The sequence below is a fragment of the Arachis hypogaea genome, chromosome 6 (assembly GCF_003086295.3).
Source record: "Arachis hypogaea cultivar Tifrunner chromosome 6, arahy.Tifrunner.gnm2.J5K5, whole genome shotgun sequence".
NCBI lineage: Eukaryota > Viridiplantae > Streptophyta > Magnoliopsida > Fabales > Fabaceae > Arachis > Arachis hypogaea.
The window spans coordinates 86,632,947-86,639,233 of record NC_092041.1 but is presented as its reverse complement, the minus strand read 5'-3'; the positions used below and the strand labels follow the sequence as shown (position 1 = coordinate 86,639,233).

General features: G+C 40.4%; 1 non-coding gene across 1 annotated transcript; it reads left to right on the top strand.

Moving 5' to 3' along the window:
- The first annotated feature begins 2,039 nt into the window (after positions 1 to 2,039).
- Positions 2,040 to 2,147, top strand: LOC112700237 (small nucleolar RNA R71). The gene has a single exon (XR_003153149.1). It is a non-coding gene; the product is annotated as a small nucleolar RNA R71 (small nucleolar RNA).
- Positions 2,148 to 6,287: the final 4,140 nt, after the last annotated feature.

Genomic DNA, 6,287 nt, shown 5'->3' with positions numbered 1-6,287 from the left:
CATTTCTGGCGTTTAATGCCAGCTTCTTGCCCTTTTCTGGCGTTTAACGCCAGTCTGGTGCCCCTTTCTGGCGTATAACGCCCAGAATGGTGCCAGACTGGGCGTTAAACGCCCAACAGCTAGCCTCACTGGCGTTTAAACGCCAGCACGCTCTCCTCCAGGGTGTGCTATTTTTCTTTCTGCTTTTCATTCTGTTTTTGCTTTTTTTCATTGATTTTGTGACTTCTCATGATCATCAACCTACAAAAACATAAAATAACAAAAGAAAATAGATAAAATATAACATTGGGTTGCCTCCCAACAAGCGCTTCTTTAATGTCAGTAGCTTGACAGAGGGCTCTCATGGAGCCTCACAGATGCTCAGAGCCATGTTGGAACCTCCCAACACCAAACTTAGTGTTTGAATGTGGGGGTTCAACACCAAACTTAGAGTTTAGTTGTAGCCTCCCAAAACCAAACTTAGAGTTTGACTGTGGGGGCTCTGTTTGGCTCTGTTTTGAGAGGAGCTCTTCATGCTTCCTCTCCATGGTGACAGAGGGATATCCTTGGGCCTTAAACACCAAGGATTCTTCATTCACTTGAATGATCAACTCACCGTTATCAACATCTATCACAGCCTTTGCTGTGGCTAGGAAGGGTCTGCCAAGGATGATGGATTCATCCATGCACTTTCCAGTCTCTAGGACTATGAAATCAGTAGGGATGTAATGGTCTTCAACTTTTACCAGAACATCCTCTACAAGTCCATAGGCTTGTTTTCTTGAATTGTCTGCCATCTCTAGTGAGATTTTTGCAGCTTGCACCTCAGAGATTCCTAACTTCTCCATTACAGAGAGAGGCATGACGTTTACACTTGACCCTAAGTCACACAAGACCTTCTTGAAGGTCATGGTGCCTATGGTACAAGGTATTGAAAACTTCCCAGGATCCTGTCTCTTTTGAGGCAGTTTCTGCCTAGACAAGTCATCCAGTTCTTTGGTGAGCAAAGGGGGTTCATCCTCCCAAGTCTCATTTCCAAATAGCTTGTCATTTAGCTTCATGATTGCTCCAAGGTATTTAGCAACTTGCTCTTCAGTGACATACTCATCCTCTTCAGAGGAAGAATACTCATCAGAGCTCATGAATGGCAGAAGGAAGTCCAATGGAATCTCTATGGTCTCATTTTGAGCCTCAGATTCCCATGGTTCCTCATTGGGGAACTCATTGGAGGCCAGTGGACGTCCATTGAGGTCTTCCTCAGTGGCATTCACTGCCTCTCCTCCCTCCCAAAATTCGGCCATGTTGATGGCCTTGCATTCTCCTTTTGGATTTTCTTCTGTATTGCTTGGGAGAGTACTAGGAGGGAGTTCAGTAATTTTCTTGCTCAGCTGACCCACTTGTGCCTCCAAATTTCTAATGGAGGACCTTGTTTCAGTCATGAAACTTTGAGTGGTTTTGATTAGATCAGAGACCATGGTTGCTAAGTCAGAGGTATTCTGCTTAGAACTCTCTGTCTGTTGCTGAGAAGATGATGGAAAAGGCTTGCTATTGCTAAACCTGTTTCTTCCACCATTATTATTGTTGAAACCTTGTTGAGGTCTCTGTTGATCCTTCCATGAGAGATTTGGATGATTTCTCCATGAAGGATTATAGGTGTTTCCATAGGGTTCTCCCATGTAATTCACTTCTTCCATTGAAGGGTTCTCAGGATCATAAGCTTCTTCCTCAGATGAAGCTTCCTTAGTACTGCTTGGTGCATTTTGCATTCCAGACAGACTTTGAGAAATCATATTGACTTGTTGAGTCAATATTTTGTTTTGAGCCAATATGGCATTCAGAGTGTCAATCTCAAGAACTCCTTTCTTCTGACTAGTCCCATTGTTCACAGGATTTCTTTCAGAAGTGTACATGAATTGGTTATTTGCAACCATTTCAATCAGCTCTTGAGCTTCTGTAGGCGTCTTCTTCAGATGAAGAGATCATCCAGCAGAGCTATCCAAAGACATCTTGGACAGTTCAGAGAGACCATCATAGAAAATACCTATGATGCTCCATTCAGAAAGCATATCAGAAGGACACTTTCTGATTAATTGTTTGTATCTTTCCCAAGCTTCATAGAGGGATTCTCCTTCCTTCTGTCTGAAGGTTTGGACTTCCACTTTAAGCTTACTCAATTTTTGAGGTGGAAAGAACTTTGCCAAGAAGGCATTGACTAGCTTTTCCCAAGAGTCCAGGCTTTCTTTAGGTTGTGAGTCCAACCATGTCCTAGCTCTGTCTCTTACAGCAAAAGGGAATAGCATAAGTCTGTAGACCTCAGGGTCAACCCCATTAGTCTTGACAGTGTCACAGATTTGCAAGAATTCAGCTAAAAACTGATGAGAATCTTCCAATGGAAGTCCATGGAACTTGCAATTCTGTTGCATTAGAGAAACTAATTGAGGCTTAAGCTCAAAGTTGTTTGCTCCAATGGCAGGGATAGAGATGCTTCTCCCATAAAAGTCGGGAGTAGGTGCAGTAAAGTCACCCAGCACCTTCCTTGCATTGTTGGCATTGTTGTTGTTTTCGGCTGCCATAGGTTCTTCTTCTTTGAAGATTTCTGTTAGGTCCTCTACAGAGAGTTGTGCTTTAGCTTCTCTTAGTTTTCGCTTCAAGGTCCTTTCAGGTTCAGGGTCAGCCTCAACAAGAATGCTTTTGTCCTTGCTCCTGCTCATAAGAAAGAGAAGAGAACAAGAAAATGTGGAATCCTCTATGTCACAGTATAGAGATTCCTTGAGGTGTCAGAGGAAAATAAAAATAGAAGGCAGAAGTAGCAAATTCGAACTTATCAAAGAAGATGGAGTTTGAATTGTGCATTAAGGGATAATGTTAGTCCATAAACAGAAGGATATGAGAAGAAGGGAAGTAATTTTCGAAAATTAAGTAAAAGATTTTGAAAAACACTTATTAATTTTCGAAAATAAAAGTGGGAAAGAAACCAAGTGATTTTTGAAAAAGAATTTGAAATTAGAAATAAAAAAACATTTGATTGAAAGCTATTTTGAAAAAGATGTGGTTAAGAAGATATGATTAGTTTAAAAAGATGTGATTGAGAAGATATGATTTGAAAGACATTTTAAAGAAGATTTGATTTTGAAAATTAATAACTTGGCTAACAAGAAAAGATATGATTCAAACATTAAACCTTTCTCAACAGAATATGTAACAAACTTGAAATGTTGAATCAAATCATTAATTGATAGCAATTATCCTTGAAAATGGAAAGAAATTAATTTTGAAAAAGATTTGATTGAAAAGATATGATTTGAAAAAGATTTGATTTTGAAAAACTTTGAAAACTTAGAAAAAAATTGATTTGAAAACAAAATCTTCCCTCTTGTGCCATCCTGGCGTTAAACGCCCAGAATGGTGCACATTCTGGCGTTTAACGCCCAAAACTCTACCCTTTTGGGCGTTAAACGCCCAACCAGGCACCCTGGCTGGCGTTTAAACGCCAGTCTGTCCTTCTTCACTGGGCGTTTTGAACGCCCAGCTTTTTCTGTATAATTCCTCTGCAGTATGTTCCGAATCTTCAATTCCCTGTATTATTGACTTGAAAAGACACAAATAAAAAATATTTTTGGATTTTTAATAATCAAAATGCAACTAAAATCAAATAACAATGCATGCAAGACACCAACTTAGCAGTTTGTATACTACTGACACTAACAAAATGAGAATGCATATGAGACACATAAACACTCAAGTCAAGAGGAATTAAAGATAAGAGTAATGAAATCATCAAGAACATCTTGAAGATTACTAAGACATATGAATGAATGCAAGAAAAACAGAAACATGCAATTGACACCAAACTTAAAATGAAATACTAGACTCAACAAGAAACATACAATATTTTTGGTTTTTATGATTTTGTAAATTTTTTTTTGTGCTTTTTCGAAAATTAAGTGGAAAAAGAAGATAAAGGTATCAAAATTCTTAATGAGAATTCCAGGAATCATGCAATGTTTAGTCTAAGACTCCGGTCCAGGAATTAGACATGGCTTCACAGCCAGCCAAGCTTTCAAAAAAAGCTTCGGTCCAAAACACTAGACATGGCCAATGGCCAGCCAAGCCTTAGCAGATCACTGCTCCAAAAGCAAGATTGATAGAAATCAACAAGCTCTTGTGATGATAAGTTGAAACCTCGGTCCAATGAAATTAGACATGGCTTCACAGCCAGCCAGACTTCAACAGATCATCATGAAACTCTAGAATTCATCTTCAAGAATTCCGAAAAAAAAAATACCTAATCTAAGCAACAAGATGAACTGTCAGTTGTCCAAACTCAACAATCCCCGGCAACGGCGCCAAAAACTTGGTGCACGAAATTGTGATCACAACAACTCAATTAATCCATAAACTTGGTGTTCAACACCATGGCATAAACACAACTTCGCACAACTAACCAGCAAGTGTACTGGGTCGTCCAAGTAATAAACCTTACGCGAGTAAGGGTCGATCCCACAGAGATTGTTGGTATGAAGCAAGCTATGGTCACCTTGTAAATCTTAGTCAGGCAAACTCAAATGGGTATGGTGATATGCGAATAAAACATAAAGATAAAGATAGAGATACTTATGTAATTCATTGGTAGGAATTTCAGATAAGCGTATGAAGATGCCTTCCCTTCCGTCTCTCTGCTTTCCTACTGTCTTCATCCAATCCTTCTTACTCCTTTCCATGGCAAGCTTAAGCAAGGGTTTCACCGTTGTCAGTGGCTACCTCCCATCCTCTCAGTGGAAATGTTCAACGCACCCTGTCACGGCACGGCTATCCATCTGTCGGTTCTCGATCAGGCCGGAATAGAATCCAGTGATTCTTTTGCGTCTGTCACTAACGCCCCGCCCTCAGGAGTTTGAAGCACGTCACAGTCATTCAATCATTGAATCCTACTCAGAATACCACAGACAAGGTTAGACCTTCCGGATTCTCTTGAATGCCGCCATCAGTTCTAGCCTATACCACGAAGACTCTGATCTCACGGAATGGCTGGCTCGTTTGTCAGGTGAGCACTCGGTTGTCAGGCGATCAACCATGCATCGTGTATCAGGAATCCAAGAGATATTCACCCAATCGAAGGTAGAACGGAGGTGGTTGTCAGTCACACGTTCATAGGTGAGAATGATGATGAGTGTCACGGATCATCACATTCATCAAGTTGAAGAACAAGTGATATCTTAGAACAAGAACAAGCGGAATTGAATAGAAGAACAATAGTAATTGCATTAATACTCGAGGTATAGCAGAGCTCCACACCTTAATCTATGGTGTGTAGAAACTCCACCGTTGAAAATACATAAGAACAAGGTCTAGGCATGGCCGTGAGGCCAGCCTCCCAATGATCTAAGAACTAGATGTCCAAAGATGATCAAAAGATCTGAAATGATCCAAAGATGAAAATACAATAGTAAAAGGTCCTATATATAGAAAACTAGTAACCTAGGGTGTACAGAGATGAGTAAATGACATAAAAATCCACTTCCGGGCCCACTTGGTGTGTGCTTGGGCTGAGCATTGAAGCATTTTCGTGTAGAGACTCTTCTTGGAGTTAAACGCCAGCTTTGGTGCCAGTTTGGGCGTTTAACTCCCATTCTTGTGCCAGTTCAGGCGTTTAACGCTGGAATTCCTGAGGGTGACTTTGAACGCCGGTTTGGGCCATCAAATCTCGGGCAAAGTATGGACTATCATATATTGCTAGAAAGCCCAGGATGTCTACTTTCCAACGCCGTTGAGAGCGCGCCAATTGGGCTTCTGTAGCTCCAGAAAATCCACTTCGAGTACAGGGAGGTCAGAATCCAACAGCATCTGCAGTCCTTTTTGGTCTCTGAATCAGATTTTTGCTCAGGTCCCTCAATTTCAGCCAGAAAATACCTGAAATCACAGAAAAACACACAAACTCATAGTAAAGTCCAGAAAAGTGAATTTTAACTAAAAACTAATAAAAATATACTAAAAACTAACTAGATCATACTAAAAACATACTAAAAACAATGCCAAAAAGCGTACAAATTATCCGCTCATCAGATTACCTTTTGTAGCTTTATATCTTGGGCCGACTTCATCATGTCGGGCCCTGTTGAGTTATTTGGTAATCCTCTTTCTTGGACCTTGTTCAGGTCTCTTTTCAGGGATTACCTTTTGTAGCTTTATATCTTGGGCCGACTTCCTCATGTCGGGCCCTATCGAGTTACTTGGTAATCCTTTTTCTTGGACCTTGTTCAGGTCTCTTTCAGGGATTACCTTTTGTAACTTTTTTGTAGAAGTCCGAC